Genomic DNA, 16305 nt, shown 5'->3' on the forward strand with positions numbered 1-16305 from the left:
GTCATGGTAGGCGACGGCACAGTGACGCGAGAAATTGAGATTCGAAGAAGAAACAACAATATCGAGTTCATCGTTGACATCCACCGTTCAAACGACACTCTCCATCTTCTTCTTCAATGGTACTAATGTTTCTAATGTTCCTAACGTTCACCATCTCAACGTAGAATGACTTGCGAACGATATTGAGGTAGAGAGCGAGCGACTGCGATTCTAAATAATCAGAAGCGGTGTGAGGAAAATACACTCACTTGCCAGACGCTATCATGAGCAACGCAGACGCAGCCTTCGATATTGCCAGGTCGAAACACATGCATTGTCATGATGTTACAAAACGTGTGTACAAACAAAAAATAATAATGAAATGTAGAACGAGCTTCATTACAACGTTACATGTATTCGGTTTCACGCCTTGCTGAATGTATTCGGTATTACTTAGTATTTGTATACTAAGTATTAAAACAACATCGAATAAAAATTTTCATTTAAATTGCAACAACTTAAAATTGCTTTTATTGTTCGATATTGTTACCACAAACATGACCGTGCGGCAATCTAAAACTTCTATAGCCTTGCATAGCAGATGGAAAGTGTACAATAATTTTCTCGAATAATTCACCAACGACACGACCGCAACCTTAGGTGGATGTCCAATATATTGGGCTGTCAAAAAAGTCCTGCGGTATTTCCGTGAGGTGTCGTTGTAAGCACGTAGTTCTAGTTGTATTCATTGTATCGAGTCATACTATAGCTTGTTGGAAAGGTATTTTGCGCGCTATAATATAGTCGCGCTATAATATAGTCCTTGACAGTGTTTTGTTTGGTTAAGTCGTTCGTGAGTGAGTGTCGCAAATATGGAGCAAAATAAAGAGAAAATCTGACATATTTTACAGTACTACTATGACAAAGGTAAAAATGCATCTCAAGCTGCCAATAAAATTTGTGCAGTTTATGGACCCGATACAGTTTCCATTTCCACCGCACAACGATGGTTTCAACGTTTTCGTTCTGGTGTAGAGGTCGTCGAAGAAGCGCCACGCTCCGGAAGGCCTGTCGTCGAAAATTGCGACAAAATCGCTGAATTAGCCGAGAAAGACCGGCATAGTAGCAGCCGTAGCATCGGCCAAGAGCTGGGAATAAGTCATCAAACCGTTATTAACCATTTGAAGAAGCTTGGATTCACAAAGAAGCTCGATGTATGGGTGCCACACACGTTGACGCACAAAAACATCTTTGACCGTATCGACGCATGTGAATCGCTGCTGAATCGCAACAAAGTCGACCCGTTTCTGAAGCGGATGGTGACTGGCGATGAAAAGTGGGTCACTTACGACAACGTGAAGCGCAAACGGTCGTAGTCGAAGCCCGCTGAAGGGGCTCAGACGGTGGCCAAGCCCTCATTAACGGCCAGGAAGGTTCTGCTGTGTGTTTGGTGGGATTGTCAAGGAATAATCTATTATGAGCTGCTTCCCTATGGCCAAACGCTCAATTCGGAGCTGTACTGCTAACAACTGGACCGCTTGAAGGTAGCACTCATGAAGAAGAGGCCATCTTTGATAAACAGAGGCCGCATTGTCTTCCATCAGGACAACGCCAGGCCACACACTTCTTTGATGACGCGCCAGAAGCTCCGGGAGCTCGGATGGGAGGTTCTTTTGCATCCGCCGTATAGTCCGGACCGTGCACCAAGTGACTACCACCTGTTTTTGTCCATGGTGAACGAGCTAGGTAGTCAGAAGTTAGCCACAAAAGAGGCCTGTGAAAATTGGCTATCCGAGTTTTTTGCCAATAAGGAAGCGAGCTTCTATAACAGGGGTATTATGAAGTTGGCATCTCGTTGGGAACAAGTCATCGAACAAAACGGCGCATATTTGACTTAAAATAGATGATTGTAACTAATTTTATGAACAAATGAAAATTCAAAAATATACCGCAGGACTTTTTTGAAAGCCTAATATCAATGACCAAAAACTGATTAAGACAGACAATCATTCATAAAAATTAACAACGCAAACATTGACATGGAAAACCGTTCGGCAGTGCCATATTCGCCTCAGCTGAGCAAAACATTCAATGCTCATATTAATGTTGAGTTCTGTGGTTCGATGAAAATAATGATGAAAAATGTTGCAAATACATTTGCAACAACGAAATTTATATTGGTATTCTTCATTTAATTTGTCTACTTTACGACAAAAAATATATTCCTATTTTCACTTCAGATTCGTTAATGAAATACATCGGGACTGGGATACAAAGAATGGTTTGTGGTTTTTTTTCAATTTTTGTCGGTGGCCATCGACTTGGCGCTCTATTCCTCGGTATGCCAAACACAAGAGTAACGAACGTTTCACGTATATGTAGATCGTTAAAACGTTTAAACACAAAATACATTAGTTATTTTTTATTTAACAAAACTAGAAATAATTTTTATGGCAAAACAACATTTGCCGGGTCAGCTAGTATATATATGAATCTCATGTCACGATGGCATTGCAAATTCATGCAGGTCGGGGGTGTTTTTGTTTCGACTGAAATGTGTTTCCCCAACACACACATCAGAACCAAGGTGTCTGAGGAAATTGGCATTGCAAATTCATACAAGTCGGGGGCATTTTTGTTCCGTCTGAAATGTGTTTGCCTAACACAGACTTCTAAACCAAGATGTCCGGGGAAATCGGCTTTGCAAATAAATGCAAACTGCGAGTACTTTTGTACTCGCTCGCCTTTGTGCAAACTAGAATATGTTTCCTTAACATGGTCTCCTAAACTTAGGGACCTGGGAAAATCTTACAGACACTAGAGGCGAATGAACTTTCAGGTTTAAATTCTCTATAATATAAAAAGTAGAAGTTGTTGATTCATGCTAGCCGGAGGTACTTCTGCACCCGCATGTTTTTTTTTGTACTCCGAAAAGTGTTTTCCTAACACGGATTACCAGAACGGATACGAACATAACGCTTTGGCTCGGTTATTCAAGATTGCTTTGAAGGATATGCCTTCATATCTTCTGCTCACTAAAATGATTGCTAAGCTTAGGTAGTCCCACGTCAACCTTGCGGTTATATTATAGATACAACCCACCCATTTTTATCTCCTATTTCTAATATTTGTATTTATATAAACAATACCAAATAAATTATCCGTCGTTCGTTTTTCAAACAGGTTGAAATTCGACTAAAGCTAGGCGATCGCCAGCGAGCTGGAGCCTTTTTGGATGAGCACAATGAATTAGGGGTAGTGGGGGCAAATTGGTCATGGGGGGCAAAGTGGTCACCTGCTTGTTTGGTAGCATTTCTATTGACTATCGACACCGTATTGATAAGCACCTTATGTTTGAAGAAGTTAATGAATTTTGAGTTACCCTGTACTTCAGTAGAACTGTCGCATGTTGAAATATAAATAAAAACAGAAATTGCTCTCTCGATTGCCATTCGGTCGTAGTTCTGTGTGCATGGTATCTAAGGAATTTCTCGTGCAATTTATTTTATTCAATCTGGTATGTTGGACAAACCATCAGTTTGGACGACTGTTCACATATTCTAGGAGAGGTGAACATATATTTTGTTCAATCTCAGCGATTAATTAGCATAGAAATTACTTTGATGTTTGGGGGCAAAGTGGTCATAGGTACATAACGACTTACAATGTTATGTTTACTAAAGCTAATATAACTCATCACATTATGCTCTTGAAGAGGTTCCTTTTGTGGTTTTGACCCTGGAAAAATATGCCACTCCAACTAAATCAAGCCTCATCATGCGGAAAGTTATGTGTTTCTTACAACGTTTTTGTATGAATGAGAAAATTTAAATTGAGAATCTAGGTTAATAGGCTAAGCTTATTTCATACATGTACCTACTATATCAAATATGAATTGAACAAATTTGGACGAAAAATGCATAAATCTATCCCATTTAGCTCGATATGAGCGACTGACCACTTTGCCCCCACTAGGTGACCACTTTTCCTCCAAGCAAAAAAAAAGGTTTTTTTTTCTAATGATGAACAATGAACTATTTTGAATTTATATAGTAAAAGCCGTATGCTATCTTGAACAACAATGAGTTGAGCTATAATATTCTTAGAAAAACGGGAATTGTAGCGGTATGTGGACGCTGGAAATGGACATATTCCTTAGGGTGACCACTATGCCCCCTTTTCCCCTATTGAAATTATTCTAAACACGCACATGCTCGGAATGCGAAATAACAATCACGCTATTCTGGTCAATCCTGATAAAAAACACCGGCTGGAAAACACGTGTATAGTAGATCCAATGCGTCACAGTTACTTCACTCATTAGGAACATCATTACCGTCATCCGGAGGCAAATTGATCACCGGGGTGAAATTGATCAATCGTATTACTGAAAACAAACATAAAATTTCAGAGGTATTATGCAATTTAATTTTAAACAGTTTAATCTGACATGTTCGATAATAATCTCAAAGTTCGTTTTGTCAATGGCTCTTAACGAATCGCTTATTGAATTGCGTGAAAATTAACATTTTTTTGAATAGTATTTTCATTTCCGTTTTTAGCTATGGTAAAGAAATATAATTTCAACACACCAAAGCAATATTTATAGACATTAAACACATTAATTCACTTCCAGCCGATACTTGATGAGTAGAATAAGTAATCGAATACTTGTAATTACTATTCGAACAAAAAAGAAAAAAATATTTCACAAAAAAGCACCAAGAATGACCAGAACCAAATCCCATCATGCGACATATCAATCGTCTTGGTTGGTCAAAACTAGCTCATTGGTGACTATTTCAAGGCCACAATTGGATAACCCGAATGGTCTCCTGTGACCTGCAGATCAGTGTTCAAATCGAATTATGGAAAGGCATGACCATACCTTTAGGTGGATTAAATCAGGTTTTTGTATCCTCAGACCCTTGAATCATCATTGAAATGACCGTACGTGAAAAAATAATTGATTTTCTATACATTTTTATGCATAGAATACTAGAAAATCCTATGAAACATAGATTGATCAATTTCACCCCGAAGCTACATTTTGAAATTTTCTGCTAAAAAAATTCCAAATTAACGCTTAGGGATTTTTTCGAACAAAATTTTCAATAACGTATTGTGGTCTTAGAACCAGTACTGTTTTTAAAAATAATTGTGTATAAATCTAACATAAAACATCGGAAATATTCACATTTTTCTGAAATAAATGATCAATTTGCCCCCGGTTTACGGTACTCATTTTGAATTAATATTATTAAACATGTGGTTGGAGGAGACGAAACAAACAAGAGAGTGCGCTCCATTGATTCTTATTTGTGTCGTTTGATGAATTGACTTTCTACAATGTCTTGAGCTGTGCCAATGATCCATGGTCAATATATAGGACTGTGATTCCTATGATACAATCAACAGAATACATTCACTTGCGAGACGCTATCATGAGCAACACCGACACAGTCTTTGTTCAAACGACATCACGTATGTTTAAACAAAAGAAATGATGTCTTCAATGAACTTCATTATAAAATTACACGTGTTCCGTCCAACATGTTGCTGGATGTATTCGGTTGAATGACAAAAGCAAGGATTATCTTATACGCACATTTTTGGTTTTTAGGATAGAGAAATTTCCTCGGAAACCCCAGATCCATCTACTGATCAACTGTTATCCTGTATTCTTAAATCCGATCGAATCAGAATTACCTGTACGGGTCGCAACTCAAGTTCAATGAAGTTGTGCAAATGTGGCAGCCTTGCCATACAACTGTTGATCATTTGCATTTGCACATTGAACTATTTCTGTGAAACGAAAATGGTAATAAATTCTCGGGTGAAATGAACACGCTTTTAGAATAAAAATTATAAATGAAAAAAGAACTGTTCGCGACCGACTGCGCGAATGTTGAGAAAGTGTGAAATGCAATTGATTCCCTACTAGGGGAAAACAGGTAAAAACCGACACCCCCTGGTGCTTGTAGCTGAAAAAACAAGCAATTTTTTGAAAATTTTTCGATGTCCCTTGTACACACTTGCCATTTTTTACGTTTCGAGGTACCTCACATCTGCGGAAGTCGCTTTGCTGTCAAAACAAACAACAAAGCAGGACCGGCCAGCAAACATGAGACAGTCCATGTAAAATTTCGCTCATGAAATTTAAGTGTTTAAGAAAATTGTAGAAAATTGTATTCTTTTATGAGCTTAATTCATCGTAGATCATTGTTCATGTAGTTTGTGAGATGGTGGTGGTTTTGTTGTTTATCAATTCTCGAAATCTTTTTTTTTCTAAATTTCGAGTCCATTCGGGGTAACACATTCAGTCAGAGTTTCAGAGCATTTCATAGCACGTAAGATCCGATCGAGATTCAAAGCAATCGGATTCCGGAATATGGGTGACTGTCCGATATTGTTACTACAAACATGGTTCATTGGTGGTGATCTAAATCTTTTATCACCTTACATGGCAGATGGAAAATGTACAAAGCATTTTACAAAAAGCATGAATGGGACTCAGCACTTATAAATTTATCCGTCCATATTAAAAACGGCAGCGTGTATTTTCCATCAACTGGATAGCAATTTAATGAAATTAATATTGATTTTCTTTATTTTATTTTTCCATTTTACAACAAAAATATTTTACTACTAGCTGACCCGGCAAACTTCGTCCCGCCCAAAATTTATTTTACGTTATCACATCCACGTTTTCATACTAAGCGCACGTTCATGGGTCCAATTGTAGAACTGTCCATTGATTGATCTTCTAATCTACATACTTTTGAAATTACCTTTTACTATAAAATTCCTAGTATTTCTATCAAAACTCGTCATTATAATATCAGATTATTTTCAGACACAATTCTCGTTCAAGATTTCTCAATAACTTGTAAATAACACGTTTCTCATGTTACATGACATAAATGTTTGATACAGAAAATATGATAGAATGAAGACAGGCCTAAATTGGGCAATTCCTTTTTCGAGTTTTGCTCTTATCAACACATCCGGCGATCCATTTTTATTTATATAGATAGAAAACGCAAACATCAAATGGACTAACAACGCTTGTCAAAATGTAATTGTAGAACTCATGCGAATTGAATTTATGGAATTTACCCATTTTCCTTCTGAGTTTTCCGAAAATTTTCAATTGTCATGTTTGGTTGGAATATGTTTGGTTGAAATATGTGCATTATTTTTATGGGACCCTCTCTCCTTTCCAGAGGAGGAAGGGGTGTCATACCATCATAGAAACTGAAACTTTTTTCGGCGGTCATCATCTAAAGCACTCCATTTCTCTGTATGTCATAGATCTCATCTCCATCTCCACATCAGACTCGGGTTCGGGAAGTCCACTTTCCCATGGTCCAATGCAGTACACGGTCAAACCTTCACGTATCCGCTCGATATCTACGTGAATCTATCCTTCATCGATCACAATCGGTTAATTTTATTGATTGTTAAAACATTTGAACACACTTACAATACATTTGTTATGTTTTATCGAGCAACCAAAATATTCATTAGAAATAATTTATATGGCAGAACAACGTTTGCCGAGTCAGCTAGTATAACCATAAAATTAATATCACAATCCATTCTTTAGAGTAATCTCATGGTTTCATTATCATTTTATATGATATTTACATTTTAATTATAACATACGATGTCTGTTGAAAAAGTATGTCGAATTTACGCGGGTTACGTATATTCGATTCTAGATTTTTTTTGTGGCATTATGTTGGTACTCATGTCTCTCACTCATGCTGACGGCTATTTTTAATGTTCAGTTAATATTTGACAACTGCTTTTCTTATACGTGTTTTGGTTCATCTTCGAATCATGCCTATTTCCTATCTCTAGAGAAATCCCTTCATAGTGCTGAAGCGGCTATGGCTATGGAAATGGTTAATGGAATGTGATAGAGTGGACCACTCTATCGACAAGAGCTGAGCTATCACGATTTTTGTATACCCACGGATTACTTATATTCGATTTCAGTTTTTGACGTGCTCGGGCTTCCGGCATGCTTTGCGTCGTTTACATCTTTTCGACCCTCCGACAACATTTTTGCGAACTCCGATAAACGTCGTATCGCTCCAAAGTAGGTTCACCAGATGTCACAACAACACAGAATTTGATACAGATTCTTTGATCCATTTTTGCAATTGGCAAAAATGGAAGATGGACCAAAACAAGTTTTGGTACTTTTTGAACAGACCTCGTAGTAAGTGAAAATCAAACAGCACTACCTATTTTTGTTTGTTTTCGACGTTCACTTAACGTGAACATGTAGAATTTAACCGTGCAATGATATTTAAATTTCTCTCGTGTTTCATCAGATCTCATCATCGTTATCAATTTACCAGTTTACTATTGCTTGGTAAGTGTTTCGCAGTTGACAATAAAACATAATTCATTATGATGTAATTTTTCTTCAAAAAATATTTTTAAATCTTGTATAAATATTTTCAACTACAGACCAGCATATAGATATGAGGGAAATTGAATAATTAGTGGACAATGTGCAACTGGAAAATAAATGTAAGCATTAGCTAAGTTGAGGAAGCAGGAAGAACGGATGAATCAGAAAGAAAAAGAGGGCTGCAAATTCACAAATTAAGAAAGTTGGTACAAAAGGATAATGACAAAATAAATTAAACTATGTTACAGAAATTAAGAATCAAGATTCAAGCTCTGCTCTGCAAGCTGCAACAAATAACTTCAATATATTCCTTACGGTATTTTAAACCATGAAGCTACAACCAGTGTTGCCGAATTTTCATCTGTACCAGAGGGGGTTCAAAATCTTGCTCATCTGTCCTTTTTCATCCAAAAATATGTACCATTGGAAATATTCGTTGTAGAGAAAAATCTTTTTTATTAGCATGAAATAAAAAAAAATCTTTCATTTACTACAGATACTATATTTACATTTGCAGGTCATTCGTGTGTTCGATTATGCTTATGCATAGTTTTTCTGGATCTAGATTGCATAGTATTTTCAAGCTGCCGCCACGATGATTGATCAAATCTTTTGATCTCAAAATAGTGTCCATCGTATCGTTGCTGAGCAGATTTCCAAGCTTATTTTTGTTCTGATTATATTAAAAAAGGCATAGTGAAAACGTTACAAACAAGGCATCGCAGCGCCGAAACCCCCATCATCACGGTCGCACGGTCCGACGCGTTTTCTTTCAGACGATCCTTGTGAGGAATTCCGTTCTTATGAAACTGATCAATTATTGCATTGTAAATGCTTTTATGGTCAGCAGCACCAAGCGATACTGCAGCGTCAATTCATCATGTATCTTAATATTGTTTTGTTCAAATGTAAAAAATAAATCACAAACGGAAAAAATCTGTACCAATCTGTACTTTTTAACGAAAATCTGTACCCTGTACCGTACAGAATCTGTACCATAAACAACAACAAAATCTGTACCTTACCAGATAAACCTGTACGAGTGGCAATACTGGCTACAGCATAAAGAAACATCAAAAAACGACAAACATTTTGGGGGAAAAAGAGGTAGGGGCAAATGCTTGCAAATATCACAAGAGAGGTTGTTGAAAACTGTTTCAAGTAAATTACAAAAAACAAGTGGTAAAAGTTCTATAACAAGTTTACAAGCCATATATGGTTGTAGACAATTTTTAAAACATTTGTATGTGCATGGAAGGTTGTAGTACACATTTGGACAGGCCAAGTCGTTGTTATTTTCGCATGATTTTTTGTATTAGTAATTGTACAGAAATAAAATTGAGATTAAGACCACATCAAATCGTTATGCAAACAGAGTCTCCGAAATTCGGATTCACTCTGTCCGAAATTCTATTTTTATGAATATGTTTATCTTATGAATAGTGTCTGAAGTGTGATTCTTATTCGCTTCAATTGAAAAACATTTTTATTCGATTATTTTTTATGTTTTCAATCAAATAGGTACCATAGTAAAAAGTTTAAATATATATTGAACTAATTTATTGAAATTACAACCACCCAACCACCAATACCTGTGCATAAAGTTCAGTTCTGTTTTCTGAATCAAATACCTTAAGGGGGTAATCTAGTGGAGAGATGCGAATTTCGGACGTTTTTTCGTGCTCCGTAAAAATAAAACAAAATACAATGTTCTGCCAACGTGGTAACGAAGGAGATGGTTTGACGACGAGTGGCGAGCGCTCATGAACGAGAAGGATACAGCACGCGCAACCATTCTGCAACGAGCGACTTGACATAACGTGGAACGATACAAACTGAAGCGAAGTCAGCAAACACATCTATTTCATAAAAAAGTTGATGGATCTGAGCCTAGGGGCACGGACGGGATCTTGACATAGAACTGTGATTGTGTGTACTAATTGCATTTAAATTGAGTTATTCACTCAAAATCTGTATTTTTTCTCTTTTGATACCTCAAATGGATGCCCTGGAAAAACCGTTTCTTATATGTACTTGTATCCTTTAAACAGGTTAGATGAAATAACCTGGTGGAATTCGGTACCGCATTCTGTCCAAAAATGTAAACAAAAATACCATTAAAGCCATTACTACCCTTTTCTTCTGTTTATTGAATCATAAAGAAGAAGACAAAGAGTCATCATGTATCATTTTTAAACACAAGTCTAAATAGTTAAGACCTACATAAATATAAGCCTGAGTCAAATCAATCTATGACTACAAAAATATATTATAGATAAAAATAGCATTATCTCCTTCGTTACCACGTTGTCCGGAACATTGTTTGTAATAACTTTATAGCCCTGTGAGATCGCGACTACTCGAGCTATCATAATTTGATTTACGTGGGTATACCCTTTCGATCTTCTAAATCAGCAGCCATTTGAATTCATTTATTGCATTTTCACATAACCAAGCAACATACTCGATATTATGACATCCTGGACCACAATTACACAAATTGTTAGTAGTGAGACCTACACGATAAAAACATGAATTGAGCACAAATTGATTGGACAACATACAATATAATATAAAATTAATGCCTATCATCGGTAAATGAAGAATAATTCATTTTAAGCATCAACTCACATTATGATCTAACGCTTGAATTTAGGCAAAAAGATTGCTCGTTGCGTCGGGAGGAAGCGAGTGGATAGTGCAATCGAAAGAAAACATACCCAATAACAATTTGACGATTTAAATTGTTAACTTTTTTTACTATATTCACTGTTCATGTTTCAAGCAAAAAAAACATCTAGATAAATTTACTGTCAAATGATATATAACACAACATATGTGGCAATAACCATTTTGAGTAATATGCGTTTGAAAACTCTTAATAAATCGTTACATTTTTCGTAGAGTGACCCCCCTATAAAGAAATCAAAGACATAGTCCTATGTCAAAAGCTGCATTAAAATATTGTTTCAATATTTCACTACTTCAAGGCCGATGAAAACGACTACTAGCCTTTAATCCAAAAACACAAATGTTCCTAATTTTGTTAACCTAATTTGACGCTCAGAAGTGGTATGTAGTAATTTACGTTGAGCAGGATGATTGCATTCCTCCAAATACCGAATATCGAACTTCATTTGCAATGGCATAGGGTTATCGCCGGGAAACCTGAGAAGGAAACTGAAGGAACTCTCTAAAACCAAGCGGCGATTTATTCTGTTATTCATAGGCTGACCAAAAAGTTCAGGCTTGAAAACGGGACACGCATGCAAAAAAATATATATATTAGGTTGCAGTGTTGGAAAAAATCATCTTCGCTAAGATCAAATGCATAGATTTTCGGGCTAGGTTGCATCGAAAACCTATATATTCCAAACGAAAATTAAAATGACAGATCCAGGCAACCATTGAATATGAGCAAATGAACTTTTGTCCTTCAATATGTTTTGATGTTAATTTTTTCCACCCAGTGTCAATTTCATCTTGATTATCGGAAACGTCAGAACTGAAATTCATTCCAGCCAAATGAATATCAGCTGTTGTTAACTTCTAACCCGAGGCTGCTGTGTTCGGTTGGGTTTTGCAGTTACCGGATTCCGTAATCGGAAATACCTTATGAAATTCCCGATGTCGCAAATGACATGACGGTAGCTAAAACCACTCGTTGTATCCATTCTGCATATGCCGTTGCTACCGTCTCGCCAAATAAAATTTATTTTGAACTAAAATTCACTGCCAGAACGAATATCGTTTCGGATGTGATGAATATCAATTTGTTGCTTTTGATATCCAAAGTATAAATAACAGCGAAGTTATGAACCCCACTCAATGTCGCATTCATTCATTTTAGCAAATTTGCTCATGCAACAGCGATATGAATAAAATGAACTCGTTTGTTATTGTCATCAATATAATGAGGGCAGTGTGTTTCAAGCTGAAAAAAAGTCACACTGGAACAAAATCATATTCGTTTCTCGTAAATATTTGTTGATATTCTAAGACACTGGTAGGTTGTATCATAAGTTTCCTCCCTTTTTTATGCGAAATAAATACACGATATTTGTAGTTAAGGATGAATTTACGATGTTATACGGATGCTTCAATTGCCAAATCGATCAACTCCATAAAACAAGATGTTGAGAAAAATGATCAAATATTATATATTTTATTATTATTTATTATTCAATAGCTAAAAAGATTTTGTCATTTAGTGGTGTTAATACTTATTATTAATGAAATTTGTTTTGAATGTATACAGTTAGGGGCTAATCAAGTGCTTTGATACTAAAATTTAATATTCAAAAAATGGAGTCAATCGATTTGGCATGTGAAGCATCCATATATAAACCGTTATGTTCTATAACCTTCTCTATCTCTCAGGAAGCCTCAAAATGCCTTCTTTCCAAAATTATTGAAGTTTTTTATTCAAAATATTCATCTAGGTGCTTTTTTGGTTTTGAAAGATTTACAACGGAGAGATTGTTTAACACGTTCGACGCCCGACGCGACGTTTTTGAGTTTGTTGCAGAGCCCAACTTGCGATTAAATTATTAAATGAAGATCAAACTTAGTTTATAGATAACTTTTACATGATCTAGTAATGTTTATTTTCAATTGGAGACGAATTGATGACAATAACACATGCCAAAGTCATAGTATAGGAGTTTTGCAAAAAACTGCAGTACAAACCATACGTACTATAAATTAATAAAAAGTATAGTATAAACACTATAATATTATGGTTATGATTTTATTATTTTTCTTCATATCCTATAGTTACATTTAGGTGCCTATTCTATCAAATACCTTTCAAAAATTCTACTAAATTCGAGCGAGGAAAGTGTCACCCATATCTGGGTGACGGGGCGTCGAAAGTGTTAAAGGAAAGGGATAATCGGATGGAGCATGGTCTGGGGAGTACGAAGGATGAGGTACAATGTCGCAATTAAACTGTTATAATTTTTACCAATGCCTCATTAGTTCGTCCATCCAGGCCGTTTTCCTGCTATGGTGCCTTTCAGTTGATTCAGCCTCTCCAAGAAAGGATCCCTTTCATGACACTGGAGACGCAAATCTCAAGGTTCAGAAGGCCGGTCTCCATCAGTAGGTGTGGAGCCAAACTTCTTATCGATTCGCATATCGCATTGATTAAATGTTTATGTACCATTGTCTTGAGAAATTAGTGGCATCCACTATCTCACGCATAGTAGATCATGGATTTTCAGTGAATACAGCCTTGATAATGTCCGTATCTGTCGTTGCTGGGCGACCGTTGCAAGTGTCCTTTGCACTGTTCCATTTTAGAAAGCAGTGGAGTATAACATACCGCAAATGTTTTTCTTGGCTCACCATATTGAACGGTATAGAACAAAAAATACTTTGTCACCATCGAAACGTATTTTAAAAGGGCCTTATTTATTTATTTATAATGATACTACATCCCATTGAGAGATTAGATCTTGTTCACAATTTTTCGCCAATAATCCCGATCCATGGCTGCAGTTCTCCAACTCCCGGCTGCACCGATTCTTGCCAAGTCCTGCTCCACCTGGTCCAACCACCTCGCTCGCTGGGCTCCTCTCCTTCTTGTTCCTACCGGATTCGATGCGAACACCATCTTTGCAGGGCTGCTGTCCGGCAATCTTGCAACATGCCCTGCCCATCGCACTCGTCCAGCCTTGGCGACTTTCTGAATGCTGGGTTCGCCGTAAAGTTGCGCCAGTTCAAGATTCATTCTCCTTCTCCATACTCCGCTTTCCTGTACACCACCGTATATTGTTCTGAGCACTCGGCGTTCGAAAACTCCAAGCGCTTGTGAGTCCTCTTCAAGCATCATCCATGCTTCGTGCCCATAGAGAACAACCGGGCCTCATGAAGCCTTTTTTGATTGAGTAAAACCAAGCAAAACGCTGAGGATACAATTCAGACAGATTCATCACACACGCCACACAGCAACGGCAAGTATAAGTTTATTTTTCTTTTGTCCTCCTATCATTCCTTCTACCATCTGTGCTCGATTTACACCATTGTTCATCTGTGTGTTAACCAAATCGGCAAACGTTGGAATTAGGGGTGTCTATTTTTCCTTGGTTTCATTACCGTTGAAATTTTATTGGAACTTTTTTTCATTTTATAATTTATATAAAAAAAAAATTGATATAAACATTATCCCCAGCATAACCTTATAATATATTTTTTTACTTATTCATTTTGATAATCATTATATTCTGTTCATATCGAACAGTTGGCCGATTTGTGTACTTTGGACTTTAGACGAAAATCCAAACCTCTCAATGTCATTCGCATCTCGAAGGAACTAACTAAAAAATTTTCTGACGTTACCGAGATTACACGGATGGGGCCAGACAAACTACGAGTTGTCGTCTCAAGCAGGACCCAAGCGAACAAAATAACGCGCTGCGACCTCTTTGCGATTGAGTATCGTGTATACGTACCCTGTGGCAACGTCGAAATAGACGGCGTAATAACCGAAAAGGGTTTGACCCGAAAAGAGATAATCGATGGTGTCGGTCGCTTCAAGAACTCCACACTAAAAACTGTGAGGATTCTTGCATGCGATCGACTGAAATCTGTGTCATATAAAAATGACAAAAGAATTCTCAATCGGACAAACTCTTTTCGTGTGACTTTTGAGGGTTCCGCCCTTCCAAATTACGTTGCAATAGGGGCACTTCGTTTACCTGTTCGGTTGTTTGTACCCCGGGTAATGAAATGCAACAAATGTATGCAACTCGGTCACACGGCCGCCTATTGTTGCAATAAAAAACGTTGCGCAGATTGTGGAGAGAGCCATGATGAGAATCCTTGCGCGAAAGAGCACAAGTGTCTTCATTGCGGCGGGACTCCTCATGATTTTACTCAATGCCCGGTGTACATACAACGAGGGGAAAAACTCAAGCGTTCCTTAAAGGAACGTTCCAAGCGGACTTTTGCAGAAATGCATAAGAGTTCCGTGCCAACGACACAGGACATTCCCTACTCCATTCTGCAGAACGACGAGCCTGTTGCTGACGCTCCCAATGCCGGATGTTCCGGTACATCGCAGGGTGCCATCAGGAAAAGAAAAATTACTTCTTTTCCATCACTCCCCAGAAAGAATACCGAAACTTCCCAAGTTGGAATGAAGCCTCGAACTGAACGTGCTGAGAATAGGCCGAAGCAAGTACCTCCCGGTTTACGTGGTCATGCTACCAACCAGGGGTCCTCAGCACTTCCCCGAACAACAACGAACACGTCTGTTCCATTTTCGCGGTCGTAGCAACAGCCACTACCTGGCCTGCTTGCGCTTTCAGACCTTGTGGATAGCATTTTAAATGCTTTAAATATAAATGATCCTCTTAAAAGCATAGTATTATGTTTGCTTCCGGTTGTGAGAACATTTTTGAAAGAAAAATGTGGCTTTTTAGCAGCGTTCATTTCCCTCGATGCCTAATTCAGCGCAAGAGGTCAAGGATTTGACCACTGTCATACAGTGGAATTGCAGAAGCATCATCCCTAAACTAGACCAATTTAAATTTTTAGTTCACAGTTCTAACTGTGATGTATTTTCTCTCTGTGAAACATGGCTTTGTTCAGCCGACGAGCTGAATTTTCACGATTTCAACATTATTCGGCTCGATCGTAACGACTCGTTTGGTGGCGTACTATTGGGGATCAAAAAACGTCACTCCTTCTATAGAGTCACAATCCTATCTATTACAGGCATTGAAGATGTCGCTTGCCAGATACAAATCAATGGCAAAGAACTCTGCATTGCTTCGATATATATTCCTCCCAGGACTACGGTAGGCCACCATCAGTTCTTTGATATTATCGAGGCATTGCCGGAGCCGCGGTTAATCTTAGGTGACTTCAACTCCCATGGAACAGCATGGGGG

This window comes from Toxorhynchites rutilus, chromosome 1 (genome assembly GCF_029784135.1).
Source record: "Toxorhynchites rutilus septentrionalis strain SRP chromosome 1, ASM2978413v1, whole genome shotgun sequence".
Taxonomy (NCBI): Eukaryota; Metazoa; Arthropoda; class Insecta; order Diptera; family Culicidae; genus Toxorhynchites; species Toxorhynchites rutilus.